The 22138-nt window shown below is 45.0% G+C and overlaps 1 protein-coding gene across 2 annotated transcripts in view; it reads left to right on the top strand.

Moving 5' to 3' along the window:
• pvrl2l (PVR cell adhesion molecule related 2 like) overlaps nt 1–22138 on the top strand; it is a 258989-nt gene that overhangs the window by 124886 nt on the left and 111965 nt on the right. The window lies entirely within an intron of this gene.

Below are 22138 nucleotides of genomic sequence, written 5' to 3'. Positions count from 1 at the left end.
TTCAGCAAGGCGCAGAAGAGGCTTTTGATTGACCCTTTCCACACAGCAGGGCCAAAATGCAGGACAAGGGCCAGCTCAAAATTCAGATCGAAACCGCTCTTTTAAAACCGGAGTCTATACGGCCGCGCTGCGACCGGGAAACCGTGGCTCTGCTGGATGTAAATTAAATGCGAGCAGCGGTTTATGAGTCTGAGAGCAGGCCCTCGTTGCGGCGCTTTGGCCCTGCGGTGGACGCGACGGTGTCGGGGATTGTTTCTGAATTCGTCTAAGGGGTTCAAGTTGGTGTGAGCCAGTTTGCCCGGTTTCTTTCTTTTCTGTTTCCGGTTCCCATTCTTTGCATCCACTGTTTCTTTTTACATAACTAACACCTCCTGAGCGAGAGCGCTCCATGTGCTCTGTCGTTTTTCTTTTTTAAGTTTTCTTCCCTGTTTTACCTTTGAATCCTTCTGTCTGGTGAGACCGTGGGTCATGTCTGCATGCACTCTGGATGTTTCTGCTGGGTCTTTCAAATTTTTGGCATTTGCTAGTCCGGTGATTCGGCAGCTGTTGCCACGGTGTTCGGTCGGGGTTTTTTTTGTCTTCTCCTCTGACGCATTGATCCAACACACACACACACACACATACCTGCCACACAAAGCACGCACACACACCCAGGAACATGTTCACATGCTGAAATGCCTCACTACACATCAGCAGTCAGGCCTCTAAACCTGTTAGAGTGTCACTTTTATCGCCGTGTGTGTGTTCCCACAGTGTTGCACTCAACATTGCCTGCTTGACTGGTCAAAATGCTTTCCTTCCTTCTGCTACAATTCTTTTTTTTTTCAGGGATTAGTTTGAATAATCACCATGTTGAGCTTTACAACAAAACAACAAGAAAAAAAAAATCTACTCTTTTGAGAGAAAGCTACATTTAGAAAAATCCGTGGGAAATCGGAGCAGGAGATTTGAATTGTCTCCTCGGAGAACAAAGATGCTTTGTAGCCAGGCGGTGTGTTGGGAGGGATGTGTGGGAGGTTCAGAAGTGGCTAAGCTGCTACTGTTCTTGCTGCAAGCATAGCATTGTGACTGGCTCAAAGTATCTGGGAGGGTACTCTTTCCCCCTCCAGCACACGCACACATGCAAGCTTAACACTGAAATCCTTCACCGACACATGTAAAATCTCCAAGTCCACACATTGCTCACAAAGTACACACACATACCTTGAGGACTTTTGGGGAGTCGCGCACACAGAAATGTTTTATCTTCCCAACTGAGATCAAGCCCAGACTTTGTGATTCATCCTCCTCTGTGTTAAATGTGCCCTTGGTGTTTCACCACGGTGAATTAACTAGATGCGTATGAAGTAACGTACACGCTCGATCTCGTCTGTGTTTAGAAGATGAGCGCCAGGACGCAGAATGAAGCCAGCGAGGTGTTGGCTCGCACAATGCTTTGTAGAACAAACAAAGATGGCGGCGTGCTTTTGTTTAGCTTTTAGGTGACAAGGTCGTGCAAAATGACTTCCCATGAGCGCACATGGACTGCGGTGCTCGAGGACACTTTGACACGACTTACCTGAGAAGAATCAGAGCTGTGAAAAGCAGTTGTCTGTTGTTTGTCACTATAGAAATCCTCACTTTGTGTGCCTTTGCTCCTTTATAAATGTGAATTGTATCAGCATCACATTGATTCTATGGAGCATCAGCTTTTGTGGACACTTCACTGTGAAATTTCGACGTGTAATTCACATCGATGTCGAGGTGGGAAGACCAGCTCTACTGCTTTTGGCTGTCAGGCCCTGGACTGTTGAATTAGACCAGCTCACCCACATCCCACTAAAAGAACTAAAACCCATCTCTGGGAGAGGAATATTAAAACAGTTATTTTATTTCATATCCACAGACAAATGCTGCAAACTATACAGTGAATTTTACATGTTTATGTGCCTGTCACTAATAAACATCGACATTTTATAAAAAGTCTTAACACCACAGACAACATAGAGTCAAAAAAAGTATTAAGTGACCAAACAGCCCGGTCAAGACCATGTTAATACTGACTAGCATCACAGCATGCATTTAATAAACTCCTAATTGTGGTGAATTTTAGCTGTAGTGACTCCCTCCCTCAAGGTGAACTGGGCCCGTCATCAGAATGAAAACCTGATGACTATCTAGAGTCTTTTTCTTCTGCTTTGGCCCAAATGTGAAGGAAGCCCACCTGGAAAAGTCCAAACGCTCCAGATGGCCAGTCTGCTGCTGGAAGCGAGTCAAAACGACTGCATCACTTGACTCACCTTTCTAAAAAATGATCATAAACATGGCAAATGAACGACTGAGTCAGCAACATGTGAAGTACTAATTAAAGCAGTTAAAGTGCTGAACCCACTGGACACATCATTTATCATCATAAACCTCCTGACCAAAGCGTCATGATGCCCGTCTTAAAAGTTCAAGTCTGTTGCAGAAATTTAATGTTTTTATTGTTAGAAATGAACCAAGTGAATTCAACACATTAGCTACTGAACTAGACACGAGCAACCAAATCACAGAACCAACCAACGTTATGTGCTCGTGCCATGAAATAGTGTTCTCATACAGCTGGGATGCCCATGCTGAGCCAAACAATGAGATCTGGTTTTCCATCGTAGAAGTAATGATAGATGATTTGCACAAACAGCGTGAGTGTGTGTTGCTTCTTTTCTTCTTCTATTACATCTTCGGATCAGACTGCTCCTTTTTTTGCTCTGTGTTTCCTGAAGAAAAACCATTATGAGCACATCGCTAGCTGTAGCGATAGAAGCCGGTTCCAGGCTCTCAGCGTGAGATCTAAACTGTCAGGCGCAGAAGGCCCCGGCTCTCAATAATGTAACAGTTAATACCCCAGCACTTTGTGTACACGGGCCCAACACACCCCGCTAATTTCCCTGCTGAGGACTGTTAACGGCTCCTCTCTGTTCTGTTAAATGCTAGATGAAAGCGCCGTGCTGTTTGGCTTTTCTGCCGCCGTCAAGCACGTCCTCACGTGTCATGGTTTCTCCTCACCCTCCACCGGGGCCGCGGTTTATAGGAGGGAGCTGTGTGGGGTTGCATGAAGGGGGTGGGGGTGGGGGGGGTGCAGGGGTGAGGCAGGAGGAAGAAGAGAGTAAAGAGGAGAGAGAGGAGTTGAGAATGAAGAGCTTGAATGATACACAGAGGCATTTAGGGAAACATTATAAACACACAGTAAACGTTGCTGTAGGACAGCTGGAGATTACAGCTGCACATAAGGGTGACTGTTTCAACACGGGAGGGTAAGCATATTACAATATATGCACATGTAACACATGCAACACGATTTGAGCATGAACCACTTCATTTCCTGCATTCTGGTGGGTTTTATGCACCGATCTGTGCCTTTTTGCATCAGCTCATAGTGGAAATGTCATAATTTATGTAAAGGAGAACACAGGTGACCAGGGCTCCTGGCGTCCTGGGACAACACAAAATGAATTTGGGATGAACAGAGATCTTTCCCAGGACGCCTCCGGAACAATAAGGGTTTTTGTATGTATGTATAGCTATCACGTAGCAAATGACAAACTGAACTGAACACGTCTTCTCATGCTACTGACCTACGAAACATACATTTGCATCCAAACGGATGCCGTAAACTCACTTTTGACCGGAGTTGTAGCCTTTTTCGCCCCGATAACGCAATCGTCATGTTGGGAGCTATTTAGCTGTTAGCTAGCAGGCCGTGGGCAGCAGAGTCCCGTGGTGTGTTAATGGAGCTAACAACTAATGGAGCTAATAGAGCTAGTAGCTAACGAAGCTAAACACACAGCAGAGTTTCTGTTCAGATGAACATGAAGCACGAAGAGTGAACTGCAGTTTAATGTCACAACACAACAGCAGTGAATAAAAGTACTGAAGTACTTCAGCTGATTACAGTTTGGAGTAAAAAGTACTCTGAATACACATACTTTGCTAGCTAATAGCTATAAATGCTATTTAGATTTGCTGTTTACATTCACTTTGGAACTGTTAAAGTTGTGTTTCGGGACAGTCCACAATATTTATTCTCCCGTAGATCAACTTTTCTCATTTAACATTATCTTCACTGAGCCAACACACACGTTGGCTAGATTTCCTCCTCCCTCCTCTCGTGTGTCTTTTGTTTGGGCACATAAATGGCACCTATTCGCATTAGTGATAAATTAATTTAATTATTTAATTAATTAATTTAATAAACCCCTGGATTTCAATAGCTCGTACACGTTTCAGCAAAATTTCATATGTGATCAAAACATCCCACGTCTGGAATGATCTGGAGAACTCATGTACTGTACATCTCAACTATATGATATTGAAGCTGACTGAAAACAATACAATACATTATGGTCATAATTGATTAAAACGTTGATCAAACCAAATCAGAAAATGAGAGCTTGTTAAAGCCTCTAAATAAATTCGTCAGGAAAAATATTAAGCTCCAAAGTCTAAACCCACACAGCGTAAAGGATGAATCTCACAGGGCCCATATTGAGCAAAACTGTTTTATTCTTCTGAAAGCTGGATCAGTGGTGTGTGTGAACGGTGTGATACTGGCCAACACTGCAAGCCCTTAGCTAAAACCTTTGTGCTGACAGAGAAGGTGAAGCTCACGTGGATTTGGTGTCGGGCCTCCTCCTTCTTTTCCCTTCTGGCTCCTCGGTGGTTATCAACTGTGCATCTCTGCTCCATCTTTATGTTTTACGGCTGCACGCTGCAACCACCTACTTTACTGGAGGAACTGTTGCATCCATGAGTCCATTCTAGTGTTTCATCAAAATAAAAGTATATTCATGGTTTTACTGTGCAAATGCACATGTTCTAGATATTGAGGGGGGCGTGTCCCCTGCGGCCCCCCCGAAATGTACGCCTATGACTACACACATACACACGCCACAACGCCACCCTGAACTCCCATCCGCTCACATGCACATGATGCCAGCTATGCATGGCTTGCTTGGTTGCCACAGTGCCAGCTGGATCTCCCCAGCACACCGTGCACACACAGAGAGAGAGAGAGAGGGGAGGGGGGGGGGGGGTGTTGGCAGAAAAAAATGATTGGAGTGGAGGATGGGAGGGGAAATGAGGTGGGGTGGGCAGCGGAAAAAAGACAGAGATTGCAGAAGGGCTGAAAACCGAGATAAAGGCAGTGTTGGGGGTGGAGAGAGGGTGAAAAAAAAAAGCGAAAAGCAGTGGAGGGGCACAAACAGCGGTAGCAGCAGGAGGAGAGCGTTCGGAAAGTCGTCTAAACACTCCCAGAACTTCTGGTCCAGTTTAAAAGAGCGAACTGGCAGGAGGCTGTGACCCCCTCTGTCCTCTACCCCTCTGCCCATCACTCCATCCTTCCCCCCCATACATCCAGTCCTTTCATGGGGCATCCAGCTGGCACTGGGCTGGGGGCTGTTGTTGCCGTTCAAACGCAAACACACACACACACTCACACACACGCACACACACACGCACAGTCACATCTGAGGGGACCAGCGGAGAAGCATTTCCTGGATTGCCTGCGGCAAGCGAGATAGCTGTCCACTGGAAAGACACGTACTCACTTTGCAGAGGCACACACACACACACACACACACACACGTACATATACGCACAGTGCTTCACACATGCACACACACAGACAAATTGGACCATGCAGTTCTGTGCATAAAATAATCAGATGATCTAGCCATGAGGGAGAAACGCTGGCACTGACTCTCTCGGACATAAACCCCCCGCTAACCTTTGTACAGGCTTAATGACACACACACACACACACACACACACACACAGTGAGCAGACACACACAGACGAGGCTGAGTGATAACGGAAAATATCAGTGTAACATTACTCCCCATTGGCAGAGACGTGTTCCTTTAAGTAATATGGCTTCAAAGATCTGCTCATCAGCCACCTTTCTGAATCAGTGTGCAGGGTGCTGTGTGGTAGATCACAGGTTACCATAGCAACAATACTTCAGGCTCGACGCTGTGCTGACAAATAATAATTCTTGAAACAGACTTAAGTTTGTGTTAAACCGATTTGAAACAATCGAAGCAGATAATAAAGAAGTGTTCAGGAACGAGCGTCTTCCCTCAGGCCGTCAGGATGTGAACTCTGTCCTCCGTATCTCCTCGGCCTCGTTACTGTCGATGCTGGGCTGAAACAAACTGGGTCACGTTTGAACGTGGCGGTTTTAGTGTTCGCTGCTCTTTATTCCCGTTCAGCGCAGCCCGTGCCACCGTGCAGCGCAGTCACCGCGCATATTGAACGAGCTTGTGATAAATAAAACCTTTAAATCTCGCCTACCTTGTTTTCCTTTACTTAGTGGCACGAGCGCGGTAATCCTCTCTGAGGCGTCCTGATGCACCAAAATAAACCAGAGGCAGGAAAACATTATGAAGCAAAGTCGTGCCATTTCCTCTGCCGCCTGTGGTCGTCAGCTCCCGTTTATTTTCACATATCAGGACTTTTTCTCTTAAGATTTAACAGTGCTGCATGCATGATTGACATTTACTTCTTTCAGTTTTAACCTTGTGTACTTCAGGACCTCCAAGATCAAAAGCAATGGGCTGGTTTGTACAGTATTATTAGTAACTAGTGATTTGTTGGAGGAACCAGCCCCGTGGTGCTTATACATACAGGTGAGCAACCTGCATTAGGTTCAGATCCTCATTCAGTCTCTCTCACAGGCATAAAGCACAGATGTAAACCCGGAGCTAACTCGCATATTTTCACAGCTATTCAGGGCCTCCTGTTTATCCTGTGTGCACAGTATGACATGTTGCAGTAACAGACAGGAAATGCCCGCCTGTTTAGACGCCAGTCCCACCCCATCTAATCTTCACGTCACGATGGAGCTGATTTAGTTTCCTCCAGCTCGGGCCCCGGGCCACAAAACTGTAGCATCTGATAGAGAAAAGCAGGAGAAAGAACGGCGTGCCCTCCTCCCCGTAGACGTGGGCGGGGGTGTGGACGTTCAGTTTGGTTATTGTTCATTCTTGGCTCAGTCTTCGGGGTTTTCTCTCTTATTTGGATATTAAAACCGTCCCGCTGCCAGAAATAGAACACAGCAGACGTCAAGCCGAAATAGCTGTTTTATGAAGAAAAAACTGCAGAATCCGCTGAGATGAACTGTGGTGGGTTTCCATAATTGAATAATAACAAATTATTTTGGTAAGAAAACGCTCTGTTTGCTTTATTTTGTCTGGAGAGGGATTTCCTCACAGCCTCGATTAGTGGTGTAATGTTTGTTTATTCAAATCATTTTGGCAAAATCCGGAAGCCTCTCTGTTCCTTTGTTGCTACCTGATTATTCTTACCTGCGTTCGACTCATACGGCTGGGATTTATCAGAGCTGCTTGGCGTTCGGGGCGGGCCAGTTTCCCGCGAAGCTGCTTAACCCTCCTGTTGTCTTCAGGTCTTCAGGTTTTCAAGTGTTTGCATATCATAACTATGGTTTTCTCTCAAATAATTGCTTGAAAATGACATGGATGGTTCCATACTGTGTTTTTTGCAAGTAAAATTAATTATGACTATATTCTTTGAAATATGTGTGTTTTATTAAAATTTATAGCATCTGTGGTCTTCCCGGTCAAATTTGACCCGGCCACAATAAGTGGTATAATGGATCACACTATTGTGCTTTCCAGTACAATAAACACACACACGCACACACACACACATTTATACTTCATGCTTTATAAACAGTCGAACCACACCGGGTCATTTATGACCCGGGAGGAAAAGAGGTGAGACTATTTGCTGCCGTTAAAAAATTTTATACTTATTTCAAAACAGTGTCCTGACTAAACTTTAGCATATGGAGTCTGTGAGAATACATCAGTTTATGTGCCTCAGATCATAACCATAGTCAAAATAATCAGAATTTCTGTTTTTTTTTTTAATCAAAAATGTGTAGTTTTTTAAAAATTACATCTATTATATCATACATTACAAAAATAAGTTTAAAATATATGTTGATTTGTTGGAAACAAATTTGGAATTTGATGATTATTTTTTACTTCATGCTTTACAAGCAGTCAAACCAGACCAGGTCAAAATGCCCCTGAAAACAGCGACAGGATTCATAGGTCGCCGGGAAACGGCGCGCGAGCTGTCACGACGGGGCGAGGCGCTTGAAATGATCATACATCGGAGAGCTTGGGGGGCAGATGGGTGACAAGTTTAAGGACAATCTTATCACTTGAGGCTTTTATCTACTGCTATACTTCTTCTACTGAGTTGAGGTGTTTCAATAACAACAAATATCACTTCCACGGTGCAGAAATCCTTTTTAATTTTATTGCGACTTTCAGTCTGCGTAATTACTGAGCTCCTATCAGTTGTGTTATTCTGGCAGCTCGGCTGAATCCGAATCTTGGCAGAAACAGTGATTTCATCCAGATGAGCTTCATTTCCACAGCGAAGTGATTTCTCGATTAAGTTTATCCCCGTAAACCGAGAACCAAGAAATTGGGTGGGGGGGGGTGTATGTGTTTATTAAAAACAGTTTTCTGTCTGTCAGAAACAAAGCTGAGGAAATCTGATAGAAACTTCCAGAAATCACGGAGAAAGCTCCGCTCCGGCCCCCTCGGTGTGACTGTCGGGGCCGTGGCCACGCAGGGGTAACGTCTGTCAGGGAGATAAGAGCTGAGGAGAGAGCCTCCAGGCTGCAGCTTATCACACACACAGACCTGGAGGGAATACACAAACACACGCGCACGCACAAATGCAGGCCGAGTGTGTGTGTGAAGCTTTCCACATAGAGAGATTTGAGGTGGAGGGAGGTTTATATCTCACCTCAGTATCACCGGGCGCCCGGCAGCTGTAACTTCAGCCCATTTCTCTATCTGTCTCCCAGCAGGATGACCATCCAGTCAACAGATTACCTCCACCGGTGCAGGGCTCAGGAAGGAAGGAAGAAAGAAAACTGTCTGTCTGTCGCAGCTGCACTGCCGCGTATTTGTGCTTTGTGAGTCTCAGAAAGAGGCTGTATCAGACGACACGCTGAGGCGTTTGTTAATAGAGAAACGGTGGAAAATAATGTGTGACTCTGTTTCATTATGGGTCAAATATTGGTATTAGCGGTATAAATATACATGCGTTTTGTTATGTCAGAGACTTTTCAGTCTAATTCCTGACTGTGTGCTTTAATCGAGGGCGGCACCACTTCACCTGTTTGCAGATAATCACTCCATCTGCCCCTCAAGGTCTGATGAAGTTAGAGATGATCCATTTTTCCTGACTGCACTTTGAGAGCCCCTGTTTTAATATTTCAACACAATGTGACATTATAGAGCGCGATAACTACAATTGAGGTGTAATTATACAGCATTATAAATTGCAGATAACAGAGCAACCATTCAGGGCTCAGCTGAAAGCACCAGAAGATGTCAGTTCCTCCGAATTAAACACCCACTTCTTCTTTCTTTTTTGAACATTTAATAATCGCGTGGAGGGAAGCTGTCATAGAAGAGGCCCAGACACCAGCCTAAATAAACATTAGTGCAGTGTAACCTCAGGTTCGGTGTACTGGTATCTCCCTTTTTCTCATATTCAAATAGTCATTCTCTTGCTTTTATTCATGTATTATTATTCTCTCCTTTAGTTGGTGTGTTGAACCCACTGCTGAACGCAACAAGTGTCTGTGGGAAATGCAGGAAATCACAAACTGACACAGAAAGAGAGAAAATAGGGAGAGAAATTGTTAAATTATAACACTTCTGTCAGCAATTATCTTCTCTGTCCTGTACAGTTATCAAAAAATAACATGTGACGCAGAGACTAATTACCCCCTGATGCAAGGCAGCGAGCGCTCTGCCTCTTATTGTTTTAACGAACGGGTCCATCCCACATGCTGGCAATTAAAATGTAAGTGATGTTTGTCCTTGGTTTAGGGCAGCGTGCTATTCACATGCAAACCTTTTGTATATTGAATCAAAATGAGAATAAACACTGCTTAACCGCTCCGGTAAGTAGCAAGAGCTACACCTTCATTACAGCTACACGAGAGCCGTGCAGTTATCTGAACATAATGCACATCTTCCTATCAGTCTGTCGCTGTATCATGCTGTGTAGCACTGTATGTTCTTTAACATTGCATGATCTACTGTACATTGTTCAAGCCCCCGGTTCTTAAATGCGTATTTACTGCAAGAGGGGAGTAATGGTTGTATGTTGGGGGCAGCAGGGAGGCCTGTGGGGAGAAAGAAAGTCTCATTATTGAAAGGTCAATAGTTCAGCCTGTGTGAGTGTAGCAGCAGCCGTGTAGCCCGTCCTAAACACTGCATCTCCACTCCATCAGTGTTTCCATAGTTGGAGCTAAAGGACTGAAATGTCAAATATGAAACACGGTTTTTCCCCGAGAGTCACTGCCGACTTGTCATGCATAGGCTTTTTAAGAGAATGCACACTTCGGTACAAGTCGTGCAGCATTGTGTTCAGCAAAAAACCTCAAATGCACACTGGATGCAGTCCACCGATACACTGTCAATGCCAGTTGCGTGCTTAGGCAGCAGAATTGTTGGAGCTGCGTGCAAATATACAAGAATATATTCCAGAGAAAGTGTTTAAAGGTCTGTTCCCAAGAATTCTGTAATTTGAGTCAAACTATAATTAAAGGAACCCAAATTGAAGTAGAGTGAAATAGGTGCATATTTGGAGAATTTTCCTGTTGTGTGTGTGTGTACATGAATGACACCTAATTAGGATTAGGCCTATAATTAGCTTAAAATACAAAATACTTCCATAGAGCATAATAGCTGCGAATTTGGAAAAGTGGCTGTGTGGTACAGGAACAAATTAGCAGAATTAACAGAGGGGATTAAGCCTTTGATTAACGGAAACGAACAAAAATGGGGTTCAAGAGGTGAACATGGAGGAATAGGGAGGGTGGCGGCTCCACGGAATAAAGTCTGGTTATTTCTCCCAAGTCTCAATGCAAGATTATTTTCTGGGAAGCCGGCCAAAAGTCGGTGTTACATTCTCAGCCAGCGGCTGTCCCTTTTTTGTCCTTCAAGACAACCAGAGACAAAGAATTAAACTGAAACACAGAACAGAGGGCTTCTTTCACGGGCAGGCACAGAAACAACACCTTGTCTCTTGAAGAATTTGCACGTTTTGTTCATCAAAGACTATCGTTTACACTTTAAGAGGAGGCGGGTGAAAGCCACCGCCAGCCGAGACCAAGGAAAGGTCTGCGTGAGACAGAGGGGAAAGATGTTCATCTTAGTAAGACAGTTAGGATGAATCTGCGTGTTTTCTGCACAAGACGCAGAAATAATGCTGTGTTGCCATTCATGTCACTTTTGGTGCACAAAAAATCAAAGATCTGTCTAATGTCAGCTGGGAGTCCTGGAGAAGGGACGTCTGCACTGTTTCAAAATACCGTCTTTGGAAGTTTTTATTGAATTTTTGTGTTTGGTTAAAGTGATGTTGCTGGACCCTGCTGGCAGTTAACGACTAGTTCTGCAACTCAGAGTGAAATATGAGGGCTTGATAAGGGCTTTCTCGGCATTGCAGTATTTCAACGTGAGCACTGAATTGACCACTGAGAGGCCTTTGTTGGTTATAACATGTGTGGAACAGCAGCATAATGAATCATTTTTGAAAATGAGCTTTAAAATGTCACCCTTGTCCTTATATTTTACTGCAGTGACGTCATTTAAAGGACCCAACGAAGGTTCACTGTGAACTCCAGTTCAAAAACTCGCCAAGCTGGTTTGTGGTATATTCGACTTTCCATCAACCAAACCCGGCCTCTGCTTTGAAATGTATCCATCTTGTCGAAACACGATGCATTATTGATATGTAGCCAGCAGAGTCAGAATAGGGGCGGGGGGGTTGAGGGGGTTGAGGGGGTTGAGTGTTGCGTGGTATATAGTCTAAATATTTTAAAGAGAGGTACTTGTTTCTCGACGTTTCTTGCCTAAATATTTTACGTTTGGGGCCCGTGCGCGTTGATACAGGCAAGACTTTCTATTTTACTGCTGCAGTCGGAGGAGAGGGGTGAGCTCATTGATGGAGCCGAGGCACTGCTGGTTTCAATCAGGGAGGAACAGCGTGTGGGTGACCCATGAATGTACAAACGAGCTCGCGCTAACACGTACACTCGTCTTGTACTGTATCCACCTCCTCTGGGCTTCCTTCCAGTTCTTCGCTTCTCCCTTTTTCAGTAGTCGTGGTTTTTCTGAATCCGCCATCCAAGCCCGAACTTCTTCAGCTGTCTGGCTCCGGGCAAGAATTACACGTATTAGTTCACAACACACATCCAGAAAGGCTGCATAATGCACATTACATACATCAAAGATAGTCTGTGCGCTCTGTGCACGCAGTACATCTGTGGTTTTATTATGTGGTACAAGTGCACAAATCGCCATCCTTCATTTTCCACGCGCCAACAGACAATGTGCTTACGTCTCACGTTTGCCTCCGCACACACATTTCTTCATGCATGCACATTCGGGATCGGACCCATGCCCGGGCTCAGTCTTCGCTGGACTCTCAGGGTCAGATGTTAGTTGTGTTACCTGCAGCTGAAGCTCAGCGAGGGAGCGGTCCATGATTACCTCTGTGCTTCTGCTACTGTTCAGCCGCTTTTGTTGCATTTATTTATTTATTTATTTATTTCATGCAGTTCATTCCAGCACACAGGTACAGATACACAGTCACACAAATAAACACAGACCCTCACACAATTACTTACATAAGCAGATAGAGCGCATGCATACAAACCTGCACGCACACACACACACACACACAAAACATGCGATTTGTGTCGAGGGCTTAGTCACATTTCTCATTTCTCTCAGTGTCGCAGGCTATTCCCTTCTGGTCTGACACATTTAAAAACCTCAATAAACCGCCCGTCTTGTTCTGCGTTTGCGTGTCGCTGTGCTTTCTTGTGCGTGTGCATGTGTGTAGTAATGGGCCAGACAGAGCTGCGTCTAATCCTGCAGGCCAGTGCGCTGTCTTTCAATTAGCCAGCCGGGGTCAGACTGCTATCACAATCTGCAGCTAATCCACTACGGGCTGATCAATGCGGCGTGAGGGAGAGGCGGAGGAGGGTTGGAAGGTTGGGAGGAGGGAGAGAAGGAGGGATGTAAGGTTACATGTTTGAGGGAGACAGAGGTCATGTGCTTAAAGACCTTTTAGGTAGGTGAGCGAAGGAGGCAGGAAGCAGGAGACGAAGATCGACTGCAGAGAGGGAAGAGGCCAGGAGAGAATCAAAAGGAGCCTTGTTCCAGACCTCTGAGTCGCTTCCCGCAGCTCCAATTTGTTCATTGATTTATGTTGGTCCGGTGTTGTGCCCGCAGACAGCAGTTTCCCATAACTGGACAAACAGTCGTCCAATCAGAACGTGAGAATGCTGGCTTCATCTTCCTACATGCCTTACCTATCAGGCATTAATGGAAACGAGTGACCGGAGAGAGTGTGGGTGAGATTGATGCTCCTCGATGATTCCTCAGCGGCTCCCGGCAGCAGGACGGCGGGACCGATGTGTTGCTCGTTACTGATTTGTTCGAGAAAAACAAAACTGGCATTTCCTGTGACGCCCCTTTTCTTGTGATCAGTTTACATTTAGCCGAACTAGCTATCATGCTATACAAATACATTTTGGTCTAACCTCCACAAAGGTCTACTCCTCCTGGCTCCCCCAGACCCTCCAGTCAATACTCCATTCCAGCAAACTGCATTCACTGGGGGAAATCTACCTAAGAACACCAGGACTGAGTGCTGCGCTGACATTGTGAAGTATTGAACAGGCAGGAATTTGCCTTGCTGTCATTGAGCAGAAACATCCATGTTATAAGCACGGGGGAAAATCTGTGGGCGGGGGGGCGTTATTGCTGTCTTGATGTTTGCTTTTCATTTTCGTGCTGCTGATCAGATTCATGAACAGGGCGGAGGGGAGGGGAGGGGAGAGGTGGATAACGGAGCAAAAAGAGCAGTGGCTTTAGAGAGAGGCTTTAATCCTGTCCACACTGGGTCTGCTGTTTTCCTCCCTCACTGGCTCCCCCCTTCCTCCCTCTTCTTCTCCCTCTCCCCTCGCTCTCTTTTTTTTAAAGGATGGAAGTGATCCATCTGAAATGAGCAAAGGCATGCAAGCACATTTTCAATTCCCCCTCTCTCTTTCTCTTTCCCCCTCTTTCTTTCTTTCTAGTCTCTCGGGCCCCTTTAGCCCTCCACTCCCCTCCTCACTCCCCCGTTTCGCTCCCCTCTTCCAAGGTCCAGATTTGCTTAGAAATGAGTCACCGACCACAAACCACCCCATTTAAGAGGGAGGGAGGATGGAGGGAGCAGTGGTGGAGACGGAGAGGGTGATGGAGGAGTGGAGGGTGACTTAGAGAGGGAGATGGATTGAGTGAGAGTGGGCGAGTAGGGATGGAGAGAGAGAGGGGAGAGGGAGGCTGATGGCTGTTTTTCACTCAGCTGGTTTTGTTGATCAGTATCAACAGCCAAGGTCTGGATCCAATCAGCTCCCTGCATTCAGCCAAGCAGAATAAGACTAAAAATACATTTGACAGTGCACAACACTGACACGAGCACGCGCACACACACACACATACAGTATCCAAACAGGACACACACACACACACACACACACAGCATCAGCAGCAATGCAAATTCAATACATAATGCAGCACAGACAGGGTGTAGAAGCAAGAGCACTTACCATAGTTTTGGAATATGACACGTGTGTGCGCGCGCGTGTGCGTGCGCGTGTGCGTGCACGTGTGCCCATGCATATTAGCTAGAAACTGCACTGAATTAATGAAGCCACGGACATGTAGGTGTGAGACATCACACTAATTACGGCAGCAGTGCTGTAGCCTCGCCATCAATAATGTTCATTAAACTACTGAACCCTCTCAAGTTGACAGCTCAGTGTTCGAGTGTGTGGTGGGTTGGTGCGCGTGGGTGGGTGTGTGTGTGTGTGTGTGTGTGTGTGTGTGTGTGTGTGTGTGTGAGAGTGGCTTGTTCACACATGCAGTGAGTAAGCACCACAGTTGGATGATGGATCGCCACAGATTTGCATTAAATGCTTCTTTATGTGGACACAGCTGGCTGACAGAGGGTATTTTTCATCATCTCTGCTGGTTCAAAGTTTGAAGTAAGCTCTGCAGATCAAAAATACAAAACGCAATCCCAGCGGCAGCTTGGCGTCATATAAATAATTTACTGCGCAAACATAAAGGTTGTTTAAGTCAGCAAGATAATTAGATTCCTTCCATGTCAGTCTGAGATAAACACACACGGGTGGAACATTTATTAATTTTATTTAAACCGTGATATGTTTACTCTGTCATTCCAGTTGGTTGGGCTCCAAAGGTGAAGACAGCGCCATTAAAACTGCAACCAGACCCCTGAATTTAAGAGTGTTGGACCAAGAGCCATGTGGTGCAGCTTGTTAAGAGAAACGATAGCATGGTGTGTTCCAACTGCAGGACTTCACCCAAAACTTCAAGGCTGTAGTGTGTATATACTCTGATGATGATACCTGACACCGTGCAGTTTCTCGTCTTTGGAAGGCTGAGCTTTAACAAACTGAACCCATGGGAAGCCGTAGCCTGGACCGATACTCAGCTGTTTCTCCAAGTCTCACAGGGAGATGAAATCATGGCAAGGAACACAAAAGTTACAGGAGCTGAGATCGCTTCTTTTCCCGTCCTTCTCTAACCTTGGCCTCAGCTTCCCAAAACTGTCCAGTAAACAAGCATGGTGAGAATTTTTGTTTACAAGCTGTGGTTCTCAGGTAATGGGAGTGAAAAAATGAACCATATAAGAAACTGTAACAAAGTGAAGTTGACTCGAAAAAGGGAAATGGGGGCGTGCTGACATCCCGAGGCAGGGATCTGGAATCAAACCTTTCTTTATGTGACAGGTTTGTCTCTGTAATCACAGGCCACCCTGCTGGCCCGGTGGGTAGTAAGTGCTCATTTTGTACGTAGCAATCTGGTTTTGATTAAATCAGGCTCACAAAATGCATGCACCACTTAACTGCAGTCTTCTACCTGTAATAAGATTCAAAGGCTACACTGCAAAAACTCAGCTCTTGAAAACGAACAACAACAAAAAAAAAGCAATATAATGGGAGAATTACTACTTAGAATAAGCAAAAGTATCTGTCAAAGAATTTCACTTACCAGGATTAAGTCTCAAAGAACCTGCAGTTACCTCAAAGGTAGTGCAGCCGGACTAAAAACAAGTACATTTGTCTGGATGCAAAGAAATTCTGACTCCAACAAAGCAGTTTTGCACTTGCCAATGTTGATCAAACAAATTTATATTTCTGGAAATTCTGATTTCAAGCATTAATTTACTCAGTTACTTATCTACTTAAGTAAAAAAAAAAGATTTTGTCTGACAAAAAACAGTATTTCCTTTGTTGCTTAGATTTCCCTTTTTGCTGCGTAATTGTAAAACAGTTCCAGCCAGCGCGACGAGACTTTCTGTGATCCGGAGGCTCTCGACTCTTTTAAGGTCACAGCACTCACCTCGCGCAAATTTCGAAGGCGTACCTACTTATCCAGTGCTTGAGGATGTCGTACAAGCCGGTATAATCATGCAGGAGACGGCAGGAAAAAGCTTCAGATCTGCTCACTCAAACACACCTCGGAGTGTGTGTGTGTGTGTGTGTGTGTGTGTATGTGTGTGTGTGTGTGTGTGTGTGTGTGTGTGTGTGTGTGTGTGTGTGTGTGTGTGTGTGTCTGTGTGTGTGTGTGTGTGTGTGTGTGTGTGTGTGTGTGTGGTGTTTCCATGGCACTGTGAACTGTGCATCTGAAACAGAAGGTTTTCAAGCCTTTGGATTGGAAATAAAATCATTATTATCTGATGAATCCCCATGTACGAACTTCAGAATAAGTTTAAAGGCTCAGAGGTCTTGAAACCCTTTCAACACAAGCAGCTATACAGAGTTTAAATTCAGGCAAGAAATTGAAAACCGGTCAAAAATGCCATTTTTATATTGAAGTGAAACCTTAATCATAAAGGACAGTAGAAAACCTGCTGCTTCAGGAGCGTTTTCCTGCTGTGTTTGAGTCATTTGAAAAGCTTGAACTGACCTTGATTACCTCTTGAGATTGAACAAGTTCTTCAAATCTGACTCCCGCAGCGAGTCGACTCGGCTCAGTCATTGTTAAATAACAGATTCAAATCTGTTCTTTTATGACATTACACTACAGCTACAGCTAAAACTGTTAACAGTCTCAGTTTGTGCGCTGTAGTGTCCACCACAGGCGGTTAATATCGTCTGACTGCTGTTAGCGGAAGTATATGCACTGAAAGTCAATATCCAGTCCCGTTGCTTCCACTTTGTTGCCTTGCAGTGTGTTTTTATGGCTGCATTTTACAACTGTACAGTGAATCTGCGCTCAGTAAAACTCCTGGCTGGAGTTTTCCCCCTCTGAGGCTCTGTACTCCCGTGGTGCTGTGTCCAGAGTGAGGTTTGAACACTTCTGTGTGTGTGTGTGTGTGTGTGGCCCTCAGTGTAGTTGTGTGATCATACACTCATACACCGCCAAGAGCTTTTAACAGGCGAGTTAAGGTGCTTTCGTATGTTCATACTCTCTTGTGTGTGCGTGTGGCTCACACAAACGCCGTACAGGCTGCAATTTTTGTTCATTTACACTTTAGACTGAGGGCGCTTATTAAGGTGAATGGGTCCAGGAGTGGGGGGAAATCATATGTGGAGTGTGTGTGTTTTTGTGCGCAAGTGAGTCATTTATTGAGTGTTTGTACGAGCAGCTGTGTGCGCTGCAGCTGGATGCTAAATGAGTGTGTAGCTCCAAGAGGAAGGTGGGGAGTCACTTGGGAAACCTCCTGAAGTTCATAGCCCCTGCAGGGGGCCACAGAATGGGAGGAACTTAATTAGGCTGAGTGTGTGTGTGTGTGCGTGTGCATTTAGATGCAACTCAGGCGTGTGGCCTAAGTTTGAATGTGTGTTTTCTCCAGAAAATAAGCAACACAGATGAGCTTTCAAGGTGAAAAGGGGGTAATGAGTTTGGAAAAGATGAATCCACCCATTTTTCCCCACCTCCATCTATCCATCCATCCATTATCTATCCATGCATTCCTTTATCCACACCCACTGCATCCACCCTCTCTTTCTCTCTCGGTCTCCCTCCCGTCTGTCTGTGCTCTTTAGTTTTCATCCCATCTGCTTGCTCTGTGTCAGAAAGCATCCATTTAAAATCCCGAGCGTCTCAGAGGAGAGAGCTCAGCGAGGCTCAATGGGCCAAGAAAAATGCCAAAAACAAGATGCTTAAAAAAGTCATTCTGACTTTTTCCTCTCTCTCCCTCTCTCTGTCTCTTTTTGTGTGGTTTACAGCCTTTCTTTCTTTCTTTTTTTTTTTGCCACCCTCTGATTATTTCCTCGCTGATGAAAAGCGAGGGGAGAGAGCCGCAGATTAAAAGCACCAGCTAGAATCCGTGATGAAGAGACAGAATTGAAGATGATTTAGGCAGGAAATTTCCTCCCTCGCTGCGGCATCGAGGGGATGCATGAGGAAATGATTGAGATCGTCATGGAAACACCGGTGGTTGGATGCAGGAGGCGGGGGTCCTGTGGAAGATTTTGGTTACGGGGCACAGGAAGTGTGTGTGTGTGTGTGTGTGTGTGAACATCAGGGATAATCAGGGCTAATTGAATAGACAGTGCGGCTCTCGCTGTGTGTGTGTGTGTGTGTGATTGCACGTGTGCAAGTTTGTCTGTGTCATCAAGGGTAATTAAGCAGAGTGTGTGTGTGTGTGTGTGTGTGTGTGTGTGTGTGTGTGACGTACAACCTCTGTGGTCGGGTTACAGATGTGAGACAGATACACATTGAAGGCTTTTAGCGTCCAGTGGCTAATAGATGTTTTTGAGGTTTGTGTGTGTGCATGCGTGTGTGTGTAACACAGCTTATCTGTGTGTTTGAGTGAATGGAGAGAAATTAAGAGCATTAATCATTTATACAGTGTGTGTGTGTGTGTGTGTGTGTGTGTGTGTGCGTGTGTGACTGATGGTGTGTGTGTGTGCGTGTGTGTGCAAAGGTTACTGTGAATCTTGGTGTACAAAGAAGACTGAAGGAGAATAAACTGAATGTTTTTCATTATAGAACAACAATTAGTGCAGAAAAGGTGTCAGAGAAACGAAGTTAAAGCTGCGTTAAATGTAGCCTCATTACTTCCCTGATGTGATATATGTTTCTCATTTAAGCGGGAAAGGATCTGTGAAACAGTATACACAGAGCGGTGGGCGGTTTGTAAGTTTCTTATCTTGTTGGGAAAAATAAGTTATGCTGCCAAATTATTGTGAAGTCACTGTGACAGTATTAATTTGAGTCACAGGTTGTTGCGGCTCCTCTTTGGAAGAAACACCCAGAGTTTTAGTGCTGCACTGTACATTTAATCACAACATGTCCTCATACCTAAACGACTGAATAGGCCCAAAACAACATATATGACAACTGTAGCATAGATTCCCAGTGATAGGTGCACCGGACCTTCATCGTCACCCGGTAAACGCTGAGAAGCGATCGCAGTTTGCTGAGGTTTACGCAAAAAACTACTTGGTTATATGATTTAGGTTAAAAACATTACTGCTACTTACATGATATAACTAAAAAGTACGTTACTTAAATTAGAAGTCAATGTTGACTTTCGGTTTCACCTTTTTGTACCTCATCACCTGACTTCCTGCTTTGCTCTGTGACCACTAGAGGGCGCAACCCAATGATAGGCGTAAATAGGGGTCGTAATAACCTGCTTTCACAGACGAACCATGCAGACGTTGTGATTAGTGATTATTAACTATTAACGCTCCATCTATTAGTTTGTGAGTGAGTTATTTATTTGAGAGCGCAGATGTCCAATCCTTACTCATGAGTTAAAAACAAATTTAACACCAACAGCTGACGAGCTCAGTGGAAACAGGATACTGAGAGGAAGGTTCAACACGTTGGAAAATGTGCTTATTTGCTTTTTAGAGTTCGATAAAGTCAATGCCAGTCTAATTTCTGTGTATTCACTGCAGAGCTGGAGGGTTGCAGGATGCAATTAGCCCAGTTCAGCATGTGGACTGGAAGCAGTGGGAAGCAGCTAGCTCTGCTCTGTCCAACATTCAGAAACAAACAAATGTTGAGCGGTTGCTTTCATCGTAAAAATGCAACTAAGTCTGTGTGTTCCTGCTAAATATTCAGCACAAGCAGGGATAGTTTCCAAACTACTGTAGCCAGCGAGGACGTGCTAACACCAGTCAGTCACAGTAGCTCCCCAAGCCTGTTTTCGTTTTAACGAGCAGACCTCCCCCGAAAGATCAGTCGCAAGAACATCTGAGGTGAATAAAAGGTGAAAGAGAAAACAGGCGAAACGCGTCGTTCGCTCCAGATGAAGTCACAGTAGCCGTTTACTCCCCCTCAGCATTTTCTTGTCTGGATCGTTCACCATTTCGTTCAACAAAGACTTTTATTGAAGAGGGAAAGCTTAGTCGCTAACAGGACGAGAATTTCACAACATTCATTCAAAAGACGTATTTGTACCATTCACTCCTGTCTCATAGCTGCCTGCAAACCATTCGTCTTCGGCGGAGCAGTTTGTACACAGCTGCTAACGTACAATACAATCCTCCGGATTGGACTCTTCGGTTCTCTGTTCCCTGTTCAAAGGTCACCGCCGTCTAGACGGCTTTTCTGATGGTGTAAAATTCCACACGCAGTCATGCTGCTGGCTGCGGTCAGAGGTGGAGGTGACATGACAGGCAGAGATGTGAGTGAAACACTGCTTTTCAGTCCGGCATTAAGCTGCTGTTTAAGGAGAAGAAAGTGGTTCGGTTTGGTAGAATGAGGCAGAGGAGCCGCTGGATAAGATCGGTATTCTATAGTAAATGGACACGTTGCTCTGTTCACCTGTTTAAATTGCTCCTTCTACCTAAACAGAGTCTATTTACTGAGTCAGGGTCACGTTAAACACCTTTAATGGCCTCGGTGTACTTTGCCATAGTCTGACTTTAGCAGAACAGTTCATGTTCCTGGGAATGGTGCAGTCAGTGTGTTTTGTCATTCAAGAATAAAAGCTTATCAGATGCTGCATAAATAGGGCCCTCTGCTAGATGCCACACAAGTGCCTTTCCTGTGCAAAATCATCACCTGGAAAATTGTAACCATTATCATCCCTGAGATGTGTGTCCTTCAGTCAGACCTCCTGGGCCCCCCTCATCATGCTTTATTTGCAGCTGTCGGCTGAGGAGGCAAGCGCAAGTTTATTTCTTGAAATCAAATCTAACATACGATCCTTAAAAAGTCTCAAAGTCAGCAATGAGATATTTAGCTTCGGCTTGCTGCGTCAGTGAAGAGAGAGACCCTCAAATCCTCACCCCCCTGTATATCTGTCATTTCCTGTCTGAGTTGCCTCCGGGTCCCATTAACCTGCTGGGATAACATTTAGCCGGGGCCTCACCTCCCCCGCCTCCCCCGCCTCCGCTCACATCTGCTGGCATTGTGAGCCTGTGCCTCCCAGACACACTGCATATACATGGGGATGGTAAATCACGACTTAATTCTTCTAACTGTAGTTTGTTTACGGCTTTATATCACAAAACATAACCCAAACACAGTTTAAGCTCATGTAGGTTATCTCTGACAAGAAGCAGATCAGATAAGATAATCCTTTAATGATGCCCCAGAGGGAAAATTTGGGTATTGCAGCAGCACAAATACAGAAATAAGCACAAATAAATAGAGACACTTACAAATAAACCATTATAAATGGGTACGTAAAAGAAGAATAAAATAGAATAGACACTCAATTGCAAGCAATAGCAGTACACAAAAAGTACCCACAGCTAATCGTACTTGAATAACTAATAGCACTCATAATAACCAGGAGGTAAAGCGGTCGTCCCCCAATCAGAACGTCAGTGGTTCAGTCTCTGGCCCCCGCAGTCTAAATGTTGAAGTGTCCCCAAATTGCTCCGAATGGTTGAGCCATCGGGTGTGAGTGTGAATGTTGGTCAGTCCTGAAGAGCAGGTGTGTGTGAATGGGTGAATGCAGGCCTGTGCAGGATAATAACATAGTATGAGATATAAAGGATAAGTGTGATATAGTGATGTAGTAGAGCAATGCAAAGTGCAGCGATGAAGCACAGAAGGCACAGATG

The sequence above is a fragment of the Chelmon rostratus genome, chromosome 16, assembly GCF_017976325.1.
Source record: "Chelmon rostratus isolate fCheRos1 chromosome 16, fCheRos1.pri, whole genome shotgun sequence".
NCBI lineage: Eukaryota > Metazoa > Chordata > Actinopteri > Chaetodontiformes > Chaetodontidae > Chelmon > Chelmon rostratus.
The sequence above is the reverse complement of the archived record's forward strand: the minus strand, read 5'-3'. Positions and strand labels throughout refer to the sequence as shown.